At 39.6% G+C, this 12393-nt stretch overlaps 1 protein-coding gene and 1 long non-coding RNA gene across 6 annotated transcripts in view; one reads left to right on the top strand and one right to left on the bottom strand.

Annotated features, from left to right (window-relative positions):
- SLC6A11 (solute carrier family 6 member 11) overlaps nucleotides 1–8110 on the bottom strand; it is a 104042-nt gene extending 95932 nt beyond the window's left edge. Inside the window, exon 1 of the mRNA XM_090148065.1 lies at nucleotides 7707–8110. The gene's annotated coding sequence lies outside the window, so the exon portion shown is untranslated. The remainder of the gene's footprint in view (nucleotides 1–7706) is intronic.
- The window catches only part of LOC116239166 (uncharacterized), a 114061-nt gene continuing 109151 nt past the window's right edge, over nucleotides 7484–12393 (top strand). For all 5 annotated transcript variants that reach the window (XR_016470068.1, XR_016470071.1, XR_016470070.1 and 2 more), the window contains exon 1: nucleotides 7484–7596. This is a non-coding gene — a long non-coding RNA (uncharacterized LOC116239166). The remainder of the gene's footprint in view (nucleotides 7597–12393) is intronic.

Here is a 12393-nt window from a genome sequence, read left to right as displayed (position 1 = left end):
TTGGACAGTATAAATTGAGAGCAGCAGTATAGACTAAAACGTCTAAGAATGTATGCTGGGAATGAGAGGCTGTCTAATGCCATTAAAAAGTGGAGCACTGATAATGTCAGTATCTGTGGTGACTCTGACACGTTGGCAGAAGTACAAGATGAAAACTCAAGACAAGAAGAAATCCAGACTGTCAGCATGAGACATTAATGCTGAAGGGGATTTCTAGACGACTAAATAAACGAGTGAGACCAGTGTTAAAGAGTCTGCAGCAGAATAAGAATGTCAGCTAGCAGGTGGAAACCTCATAACCTATTCTACCTCTCCAGTGTAATCAACAGCTAGTCACTGTGTGAAAAAGCCAGATGGAAATCAAGTGAGGCTCACGGGAACCTCAGGGACAGCTCCACAAAACAGACTGTCAGCAGTCAGAGCTGCTGGAGACAGCTAAGAGTTCAGAAATGCAGTTTGAAAAGGGGCATTCCAGCTCCAGCTGCAGTGGGTTTGCACGCACAGTGAAGAGGCAAGATCAGCAGTTAACTATTAAGTCATGGGTGTCTAGCACTTTGGTTTGCCTGGGTCACAAAGAGCAAAGACATTGTCTTGGGCCACATATAAAATATATATCAATATATTTAAGTAACAAAACATTGTCCATTATTTTTATTATTAAAAAAAATAAAAAGAAGGCAACAGAACATAAAATTAGCAGGCTGTGCAATTAAAGCAAATATAATTGCCAAATATTAGACAGTTATTTCATTTGATGCTTCAGAAACTGTTAGCTTTTTCCTACTGAAAAACAAAAAAAAAAAGAAAGAATTTTATTTTTTGTATTCCTCTGGGAAATAGCAAAGTTAATCGTGGTAATGCTGAACAAGATTTGATGGATATTCTAAGTCCAAATATTTCTTGCAATACTCTCAAGCTCACGCATATCTGAGCAGCCCGAGGAGCTTTACATATAGTTATTCTCTAGCCCCAAATGTGTCAAGCTCATTTCTCCACAGGACAGTAAGTGGCCATTTTTGACAATAAAAATAATTTGATCCATTTATAATTTAATGCCACGTAATTTAATTCCACGTATCTATAGTTTTGTGATTACAGACAAACACTCACATGATTCACTTATCTTTGGTAATATTCACGTGAGTTACCCAAACTCATTTTTGCACAAAACAGTTACTTCAGATACACAGCAATTCTTACTAATCAATCTAGATATTTTATTACTAAAATGTGAATATACATTTATACATAGCTCTTGTATGTAGTCTTACAGATAGATGTAGCTCGCTAAAAACTTAGCAAGATGTGGATAAAGTTTTCTCTACTTGGAGAAAATGGAATGATTATCTTTTTAATGTAACAACTGTTCACTGAGGATTCACTAAGTGTTGTTAGGACACAGAAATTCCAAGTTCCTGGTTAAGATATCATACCAAATCAAGTTGCTTGGACAAATTTAGGGGAGATACATTAAACCACTTGAGGCATATAACTCGGATGATGAATACTTCATGAAATACAGTGAACCCTTGGCTATCGATAATAGAATACAGTCTAGATCTGTGACATTTGTTAAACTGCAGGAGAGATTTTTAATAATTCATTTGTAATTTCACATCACTACAGAAAAATTTCTAAGTTCTGTTGCTAGCAATAAAGAAAATACAATAACCAGCATCATAATGCTCTTTTCAAGCTGTAATTTTCTCTGCAACCAATAAACAGTGGCTGAAATTAGTAGTAGGCCATTAGAAGACAAGACTGACCTGTGCAGATTTTCTTTTTAAAGCAGTATTTAGACAATGATTTGAACAAGTTAAGAAAGCGTAACTTAGTATGGACAGTACCCTATCACTGGTGAATAATGGGGGGAGAAAGACAAATGTATATGAGATTTTGTTCAGCATCAAACAATACCATCCAACACATCTGGAGGTAACACTGCCACCAGTTTTACCAAGGGACTCAGGCCACCACTGATTGCTCTAGAAGTCCACTGTGGTAACATCAGCCTGTCTGCAATAAGTAGTAACCTCAAGGACATGGCAGTAAATCACAAGATATTATAAACAAAAGCCTAGTTAAATGCCTGCTAATTCTCTCAATTGCACAGTCTCATTTCATATGTATCCTTTTGAACATTAATATACTGCTCTAAAATACTAATCACATAGTATGTTACTTTACCTGCAGCTTCTGCAGTGAATCTCAAACAATTTTGGCCTCAACCTGGGCTTGAGTGAGCAGGTTCCTTGTCTAGTATTTTAATTACCTTAAATATATATGCATATTTTTAAAAGTTTTTACCTTTAATTATTCCTTTTCTTGTGTTGTTTTTCCTGAAACTTTCCCCCCGTGACCAAGAAAGAGCAGAATGTGGTTGCAGCACTACTCTGCCATTGCAGTAAATGCATTTACTGACCCTTCACAGATACTTAAATGTTAGTATTTGCTTTCCACTGAATGACCTGACACTATAAAGATGAACATATACTTCAACACAGTTCAGTTCCATCTTTGATTATGAGAACCCGAAATCACAAAGGGGTTTTCTGCAAGTAAAAATAAGAGGTGAAGAGCAGCGTGCAACTAGAAATTAGGATGCATTTAAATACAGACCAGGAAAAGGAACGCTTTATTTCACAGAATTCTTCTCAGGAACACAAAGCAGTACGTAGCAGCCTTTTGAGAAACAATTTAAATATACCACCAAGCAGGAGAAGGCTTGAAATTAATAAGTTACCTATCTCAGGAAAATAAACACACCTCACTGAGAAGATACATACATCTACACAATATCTTACAGTATTCCTCATAGAATAATCTGACTGTTCAACATGGAAAGCTTAGAAATCAACTCACATTTTTTTAATTTAAATGAATCTGAGAAATCATGAGTCACTGAGATAGTAAATGACAAAAGTTGGTGAGAGTACATCACTAAGACAGAGGAATTATTGTTTAGCCTTGGTATGAATAGCTGCACCACAGAAATATTCAATCTCAGTGTTTTAAAAGCAGCATTAAACCTTAATTCTTCTCTAGTAATTACAGAAGGCGCCTGTTTATATTCAAGCTTAATGTTCAGTGACAAGCTTCTATTATTACAGATAATGTAAATATTCAAAGACACTGCCTAAAACAAATAAATATCTTAAAAAAGAGAAGAAATTTTAAAAGATAATTAAAAGCATCCATTCAATGCCTCAAAATAAATCTTATTAGTGTTGTTCATTCCATCTAGGCCATTATCCCACACTGGTCAATGGCTTGTTTTATAGAAGACACTGAAGGATTTCTATTATTTGCAATCATTTTAGTAAAAAATCTGCCAAGCAGTTCATGGACATCTGTTACAAGGGTTAACACCTTGCAGGAAAGAGGCTGAAGCTAAACAACAAAGTTATTCTTTGACAAGAAGTTACAGCTACATTAATCTTTATATTTTTTCTCCCCTCCATCTCTTCTTTCTAGAAAGAAGAAAAGGTGCAGCTTTACAGAGAGCCAGTACATCATGTTGCTATGTTTTAGAGATAGGCCTTGCAAAAAAAAAAAAAAAAAGCTAGCTAGCTAGCTACCTGATGTGTACTTATTTTTAGAAGCTGAACATATCACCAGAAAAGTCTGTTCTGCATTCCCAGAGCCAAGACAATATGTCACTCTCAGACTGGATGCATTTCTGAAGCCTGCAGGCAAGGATCCACTAGTGACAGTGCATATCAGCACAGAAACCGAACAGCAGAGCTACAGTGGAAAGTACAAAATGACTAGAAAGAGGCAGAAAACGTGCTGAAGGAAAAATAACTGTTGAAATGGACTACTTCATAATCATCCATGTCCTCATCAAGAAAAACAGGATGGGAATAAAGTGCTAGCCAGATCACTGAGATAAAGGTAGAGAAGACTAACTTGCTACAGGAACAGAAACCAAAATACAGTTTGTTCTCTGAGCAGGAAGAGAAGCACCTACCCACAGGATAAGTGGCTAGTAACATTAAAAAGACATTAAATTAAACAAACTCTTAACTGCTAGAGGACCTTGGATTCACATTACAACTCAAGCACTGAGAATGATGCCCAAGTGTGTAATGAATATCTTGATTCCACAGGGAGGAACACTGCTTAAAGTACAGCAGTGTTGCATTAATGCTACCAAGACACTACTTATAGACTCAGCCCAAATTTTCACCTCATGTTCTGTATCATCCCCAAACAAAATAAATTGCTGGTGTAGATACATGCATAAGCCTCCTATGGGATTTTCAGAAAGCTACTCCCCTCCCTTGTCCTTGAGATTTTGCTTTAGATCTAAGTCCTGCTTGGAGCAAGGCCTTTCCCTGTCTGTGCTGCCCAAACTCGAGGGATTTGCTGCATAGCCCCAGACATGAGGCACACAGTTGTTTTTGGGGAGAATCATCTCACTCTCACAGCAGAAGCTCAGCCTGACCTATAGAGTAGAGGATGAGGCTGAGCGCACATTCTGTGCTGCTGCCTCTGAACTGCAAACAAGCACATTAAAGTTGTATCATTTTGCTGCAATACGAAAAGTGGGAAGCTCATTTAGTATAAAATATTGATACTGAGCAAAATTAACCACAGTGGTAAAAAAAAAAAAAAAGCAAAGAAAAATTGTTCAGCTGTCTGTTCCAACCATACCAGTAATTTTAAGTCAGATACTCTGGAATTGCTTGCTTATGAAAATAATGCTGATACAACTTGTAGGGCAACCATGTAGAGAAATAATTCACATCATATCACAGAATGGTCGAGTTTGGAAGGGACCTCTGGAGGTCATCTCAGTCACTCTCCCTCTCATGCCCTCCAACTCAAACAGGGCCACCTAGGGAGCAGATTGTCCAGATCCAAGTCTTTTAAATACCTCCAAGGAAAGTTAACAAAAATCTTACATTGTTACATTAAATTGCAAGAGCTATATAAGGAGGATTAAGATAGAAGCAGAGGAATGATGTCATTTTAAATCAAAACAACCATTCTTATTTTCAAGCCTTCAAGTCCTATTGTTTCAGCATCTTCAGCTCTAGTGTATGAAGCACAGGATGGGAGTCTAGTTAACACCTCATCCACTCCATAAAACCATATTAAATAACATTCTTGGCCACCCTCCCATAACAAGTATTCTGGTTTATCATGTGCTTAATTAACAAGTCTATTAATTTTTGTCTTTGATTGAGACAGTTATGTGTGTAATTACTTCCTATAGCTTTAATACTAGCAGTTTTGTTGTTTTAATACTGGCAGACAGGATCTCCCATCCCCTCATTTACCTCAGAGATTCAGAGCCATCTCTGAGCTATTTAAAATTATACACACACAAAGTGTGTGTTCTATGTATTACATCCTATCCTTTACTTCTCCATTTGTTGCCATGAAACTCACAAAAATATAACATTTTAGCTTCTCACCTCAAGGTTAAACTTGCCTGAAATTACTAAATGCATTTAAACCTATCAACAAAATGATTGGCAGGCAGATATATCTAACATGACTGTACAAACCTGCTCTTCTTTGGAAACCATACAAAAACAACCGAAATCATAACGCCTGTCAGCAGCATTTGCTGAGTCGCTGCTCTTCTGCCACTATCTGTAGCATGCTGCTTGCAAGACAAGTGTACCAATGAGCAATAAAAAGTAATTTCCTTACTAGCCTCTAAGTGAGGGTAGTTCACTTTGTGTGCTGATAGAGCCAGAGATGAGCAGAAGAACTATGTTGGCTGTTTACATACAGCACAGTTTCCAGCACATTAAAGAACCTTAAAATGAACAATCATAGCCCTATACAACCAAATACCATTAGGTTTTGTCTCACGTCTGATGTTTAGATCTCAACTAATGGCCGCGCAGCCTTTCTGAAGAGAACCATCTCCCATTTCATACCAGGCCAAACCACTTTGATTTGCAGAATCAAATTCTCTAACCCACATAAGCTTATAAGAGCAGGTATGTTTTATTTCAGCACTGCTCCACATGCTGGGTGCAAGGGGGATCACTCCTCCTAGCAGGCACACCAGAGAGCGGGATCTTGATACATTTATAAGCCAAGCCCAACATATTCAGCAGTATTTCCCAAGACCTATTGACATATTCATTACTTTTCTGGGAATTCATTTACATACTGTCCCTCCCCCTAGTGCATGCGCAGTAGCTTCCTCTGGTGGTTAACGGGTGAAGGTTTGATGTCTTCCTCCCCACCTGGTGGTCATCCCTGGATGAAGTCAGTAGTCTTCCTTGCCATGTCCTTCCAACCTCTGTCCCAGTTCTGAGCTCTTCTCCCTCTTCTCCCACCCTGTGTGCCTCAGCAATCTCTTACCTGTTTGTTCCCCCCTCCACTGTTCTCTCATTGGCCCCTTTCTGCTGACTTGAGAAGGCTCCCTTTTGGGAATGTGTATGGGCCAGCAAAAGTTAAACTAAGCAATGCTATTTGCGAATTCCTTTTGAGTTAGCAAAACCAAGCGGTGTTATGGGCCCCTTACATTTTGTGTTCTTCAGCTTACTATCTCAACTTGTCAGAGGTATTGTGCATTAAGAGATCAGATCATCTCAAATTCTAAAAACATTACAAAGAACAAAATATCTCTTTAAAAAAAGAAAAAATATATATATAGATATATATAGGCAGGCTTTGGTAGTGCTTGCCACTGCTTACAGCAGCAGAATTCCAGCCAACATGCTTAGAACTTCAAATTTAGCAAGGAGTTCAATTATTAGTTAAAAGTACTGTAATAATTATCTGTTAGCATTATTCATACACGTAGTGAAACCTCGATGGGTCTCCCCAGAAGCAGCTGATTTTACCCCATATTCAGTACCACAAATTGACCAGAAAGTCTTTTCTTTGACATCTGCATGGGATATCAGCCGAGGAGATTCAGCACTTTCAGTTTTAATGCTGCAGAGTGAGAAGCCATTGTTATCCACCAGACCAGGATACTTGCTTGGATTTTGATGAATCACATAATAACTATAATCAAACACAAGCAGAAGCTATTATGTAGCAGTAAGTACTGATAATTAAGCGTCACCCATTCTTCCCTTTATTTTGCAAAGCTGCACGCAGAATACCAATCAAAATTCCCAAATCAAGCACTGCAGGTCCTAGTCCTCCTCTTTGGACCAGCTGACCTGATTTGCCTCCTCTGTTCTACTGATAGAACCCCATGGACCTCCACTTGCCTTTATTAAGGCTGAATTAGGCCAAAAAATGACTTACACAACCCATACAAGTTATATTTTCTGGTCAAGATGAACGCGCCTGAACAGCTGCTTGCCATACACAGAAACGCGCAGAGAAACAGAAGACCTTTCACCACTTTTGTGCACTAACACCAGCTTTCCTCCCCACACCCTGAATTGTTCTGAGGTAAAACGTGACCACAGTCCCACCGTAAGGCGAGGACAGCCGCCATCAGCAGCCCAGGGAACTAAAACCAGACCCAAGAGAACTCACGCTCGCTGTGGGAAGGCGCAGCCCCTCACAGCACAGCGCCCGCCCTCAGAGAAGCGCCTGGAACCTTCCGCAGCGCCTGGAAGCTCCGGAGCCACCACAGCACTCGCGCCGTTCTGCTAGGAAACTGAGGTGAGAAACGTGGAGAAAGTGCAAATTCCGAGGAAAATATTGTGTTGTGTGAGATAATAGATGGAAAAAAAGGCTGGTTATATTGAAAGCATACCAAGGAAAGCACTTACTTGAGCTTCCCGGCTGCAAGGGGGAAGACCTTCCTGCTGCTCGCTGGCTGTAAGCTGTTTGCTGGGAGAGCCCTGAACGCAGGTTTGCTGAGCAGAACGACTCTTTGCGCCCAGTGTACGGTCTGAAGCCTTTCTTTGTGGTATCTTTCTCCTCTAACCCCTTCACATCCTTTCTTTTTGGTGCTGGTTGTCTACAAACCCGCTCCCCTCCCGAGGGAGGGAACAAAGGCAGCAGCTCTGGCTTTTATCCTCACACTTCGCAGCCCTTTGAGGACACGTGTTGTGCATTTAGGATAACAAAGAGATGGCCATCAGCTTCCATCCCATGGCCTCTCAGGTGCTCTGTTATCGGGATTTTCTAATTACACCAATTAACCTGAGGAATTGGGGGAAGGAGGGGTTGTTGGTTTTGTTTTTAATTCACCCAAATCGTGCAAACTAACGGTTGAGTTTTTCTTCTATACGTTTGATATTAAACAAGTTTGATGCACAGCAGCTGCACACAGTCTTGCTTGCTGTATGGTAGGCAAAAAGAAGGTCGTGGATGAACTATGTCCTGTAAAAAGTCTTGAGTTCAACCTCTTTTGCTGTGATCTTTATTAAATATAGCCTGTATTTACTTCTCTGTATGAGAAGACCAAGGACTAGATCCCTGCTGCTCTTTCCCTCACATCCCAGACAGGCTGTTGCATCTATAAGGAACCCATGCATTTTTCTTTAGGAAATAAGAAATAGGTGTGGGAAAAGCAAATGAACAAATCAACCAGTTCCAGGCATTATCAGCTCCATGCAGGTTCAGCCAGGTGGGAATTAACATGTTGCATTTGAGCCATCATAGCAAGCAGACTAAGGGCAGTTCCGTACTGAATTTGGCATATGGCTGCTGTTGACTCCTCTGCTGGTGTTCCCTGGTGTGTGCATGCTTGGACCAGGCTGCCCAGACGGGTTGTGGATGCTCTGTCCCTGGAGGTATTCAAGGCCAGATTGAACGGAGCCCTGGGCAGCCTGATCTAGCATTAAATGGGGAGGTTGGTGGCCCTGCATGTGTCAGAGGGTTGGAGATTCATGATCCTTGAGGTCCCTTCCAACCCTGGCCATTCTGTGATTCTGTGACCTCCCTTCAGTGAGCAACCCTGTCACCAGCTGCCAGCCTGCACGTGGAGGGGGTGGCAGCCCTCTGGTAGCCTGTGCAGTGGCTACATCAGGGCACTCCCATATGTACTTTATCAAAGGGTGCTAAGAAAAAGCATGTTACCGGTCTTTCCCAGGTGGTTTTCCATGCTACTTCCTGACTGTTGGTTAGAGAGTGGAAAAGCAGCACTGTGGGAAGAGTTAGAGGTTTGATTTCTGGAGGAACTGCAGCATGTATCTGATTCTTCATGTTGGTATTTCGCTTACCAGCCCAGAAGGGTAAATGTCTGAATTAGGAACAGCTAGTAAATTATTTACTAACAAACATTGGGTATTGATGAAGTTGTCACAGCCTGCAAACTTGTAACATAGAAAGGCTGTTAGCAAGGGAAGTGCATTTAGCAGAGCTCGTGCTTTAGCTTATGGCAAAACTGCTGTGTGTGTGCGGACACGAAGGCTCTGTATATCCAGCAATATTGGCTCCCTCTGGTGGCTTCCTCACGTAAACGCTAGTTGTGGGTTTTTTCCCTCAAAAGTCGTGCAGTCCCGTGGGCTGGAGTTACTCGGATCGAGTAATAACTGTCTGTGAGAGCACTGCAAGTCTCCTGAAATGCACTGATCAAGAAATGCTTTTCCCTTGAGTAAGTTTAAAATCTCAGGAACTGAAGAGGCTTTATGTTGTTATGCAAACCAGGGAAGTAATTCAATCAGGAATGTTCAATTTTTATATTAGAGCCTTTGTAAAAGAAGTGTTACTATTAAGTAACATAATCGTTTTGTAACACTTGAAATAAGTTATGCTGAATTTTAATTCCAGCCCTAGTGTATTTAGAAAATTAGTTCCAAAACAAACATTTACTTACAGAGATGTAGGAATAACATGAGGTTAGAATGGAGACCAGAAGAAGACTTAAGCAAAAAGCATAAATATTTGCAAAAGCTATTCTTGGGCATGCATCCGTGTTGAGTGTATCTTACAGCTCAACAACATCTCCTATTAAAGAAATCCCATAGCAAAAGCACAGATAATTGCATAACTAACATGATTACACAGCTCCCTGCACTCATTCTAGGCTGTCCCATCTGTATCCCATGTGGGCATATCCAAGAAGACCTTCCAGAATTTGCTTAAGTAGTTAAAAATTCATACATCTCTAAATATAATCTCCGAATTGAGAAACTATATTAGCACCTTGTCATTGGTCAGAAGTGAGCGTTTCAGTTGATACAGCATGTCTGGTACAATATACTCCAGGCTTCAGGTGACACTGGTGAAATCTGAATTAAACTGACAGAGTCGTGGTGCCTACACAGGCAGAAGTGAGGAAGCAGTGTTTATTAATGTCATCTAAATGTTGTGTTATTGATGTCAATCTTACTGGAACTCCCCAAGCAATCAGCTCCAAAATGACCAAGAATTTGGTTGTACCCAATTTTGGCTGCAGATATTTTGCTATAGCAGAAGAACTTTGTTTCTGAATACATCAGAACTTTTTTTTTTTGCTTCAATTTCTTTTCTGAACAAATACTGCACTAAAGGGCTTGTCCTCGAGCCTGTGCAGGGAATGTTCTCCAGGTCTCAAGTAGCCCTTTGTGAAGCTTCTGCCCTTATTCAGTCAAATATTGCATAGCCTTTCAAACTGTTAAAAGTTATTTTGGGATTATTTCTCTGGTTCTTGCCTCCATGCTCTTAACACATGTTAGAATTGTCAGAATATTATTAGAGCAAGTTGTGCCTTTAAGAAATGTTCTTCTGTCAGTTTGTTTTATATTTTAGGCCAATCTTTCTAGAATCCTTACCTAACCTTTACGGTACTGGAGAAGGGGGAAAAAATGGTTGCTAGGATACTTGCAAAAAGGCAAATTAGCTGCACTGAATTAAAACAAATGGATTAGAAATCTCTAACCTTTTTAGTTAAACATCCGGTTTCAACAACTGCCAAAATTTCATGGTTCTTTTTGAAAAAAGAAACTCAAAATATTAATAGTACTCCAATTTCACAGGCATATGGAATTTTAAAGCATTTCCCTACTAAGTTCCATTTAGCATATCAAACTATGGTAAGTTTCCTTTGCTGTTTGCAGAATATTTGATAATTACTTTTTTGTCTTTTGATGTTTTATGTTTTGCCATCTCCATTTGAAGTATAGCTGTGTGGTTCTGTGTCTTCCATCAAACTGAGCTCCCAGCTGAATAAAGCAGAGACCTTGAAACCAAGTAGAGCCAAAGGCTTCAATGAAATAGTTAATTTCTGACAGTGATCCTCATTTTACGTCGCCTTAATTCTTCTGAATTTTTCTTTATTAATAGCTTTGGCAACAACAACAACAACAACGTCAACAGAAAAATAATAAGGATTTAAGGTGCTTTTTATTCCCCTTGATTCACATACTGACAAGAAATCAATCAGATTTTCTTCTGCAAGTTTAATGTCATAAAATTCCTTGCTTATTTCAAGAAAATGTCTTTTGGATATTCAAATCGGCCGTGACAGAAAGGGCTCAGTAACTGTCACTACTCTGGGACAGTTAGAGCATTAACTCTGAGGTAGAACAAGAACTTAAGCTATCAGGACCACTGCAATTCACTGTTTTAGGCTCCCTCTATTGCTTGGCCATTCCACCAAGTCTTGCAGGTTTAATGCAAGAAACGAAGCCAATTCTACTCTGTACAGTGATGTACCACCATGTGATCCCTGCAAACTTACCATGAAATCACACTTTACAGACTAGCAAGTACATTTGTGTTAATGGCTCTTCTTTGCTTTTTACCCTGAGTAAGGCCTGAAGTATAGCCCTCACCTTTATTATACACATGGGACATCTTCTGGAAAACAACGTAGGTTGGGCATTTTCTTTGTTTAGGACCAGGAAGAGGAATAAACAGTATTTACTCCTAAGATGTTAATGGTCAGTTGAGTAAACAGAAGACAGAGTAGTATTAAGCCTTGCTGTGTCAATGTTCTTAATGAAAATGTAGTAGAAAGAGCTCCTTGCTGTTAAGTCACAGATGGGAAGAATTGTTTGTCTTAGTGCATGATTAAAGAGAAATGAATACATGCCAAGAGTTGATGTTGCAGATGCTATATAAAATGTACATCTGATACTTCACCTTGCCAAAAATGGTCAGAATTCACTTTTTTTTCCTGAATAGCTGAGGATAGTTTTAAAACTTACAGGGAAGAACAACACTACCAGATTCACAATCAGTTTCTATGATTGTCCATTCCTGCATTCCATTGTCTTACTACAGTAAGAATCTGTTCTGCATCCTTTCTGATTCCACGTAGATTGCAGATAAAATGCATAGGAATTCCTGTCATAGTGAAGATCACTGTGCTGCTCTGTCATAACTATTTTCTCTCTCCACCAAATTCAGTACACAATATTTTACGTAAAAGAGATGTGACCAGGGCACTTCTCCTTTTTGTTTTTTGTAACTTGGCTTGGATTGGAAGGGACTGCAAAGAGCATCTAGTTCCAGTGCCCCAATTTGACTCTTTTGCATCCATGTTCTTTTTTTCTTCCTCTAATTTCTGTTATGTGCTGCAAGGAT

This window comes from Phasianus colchicus, chromosome 11, assembly GCF_987193195.1.
Source record: "Phasianus colchicus chromosome 11, bPhaCol1.hap1.1, whole genome shotgun sequence".
Lineage (NCBI taxonomy): Eukaryota > Metazoa > Chordata > Aves > Galliformes > Phasianidae > Phasianus > Phasianus colchicus.
This window is presented reverse-complemented; position numbering and strand designations above follow the sequence as displayed.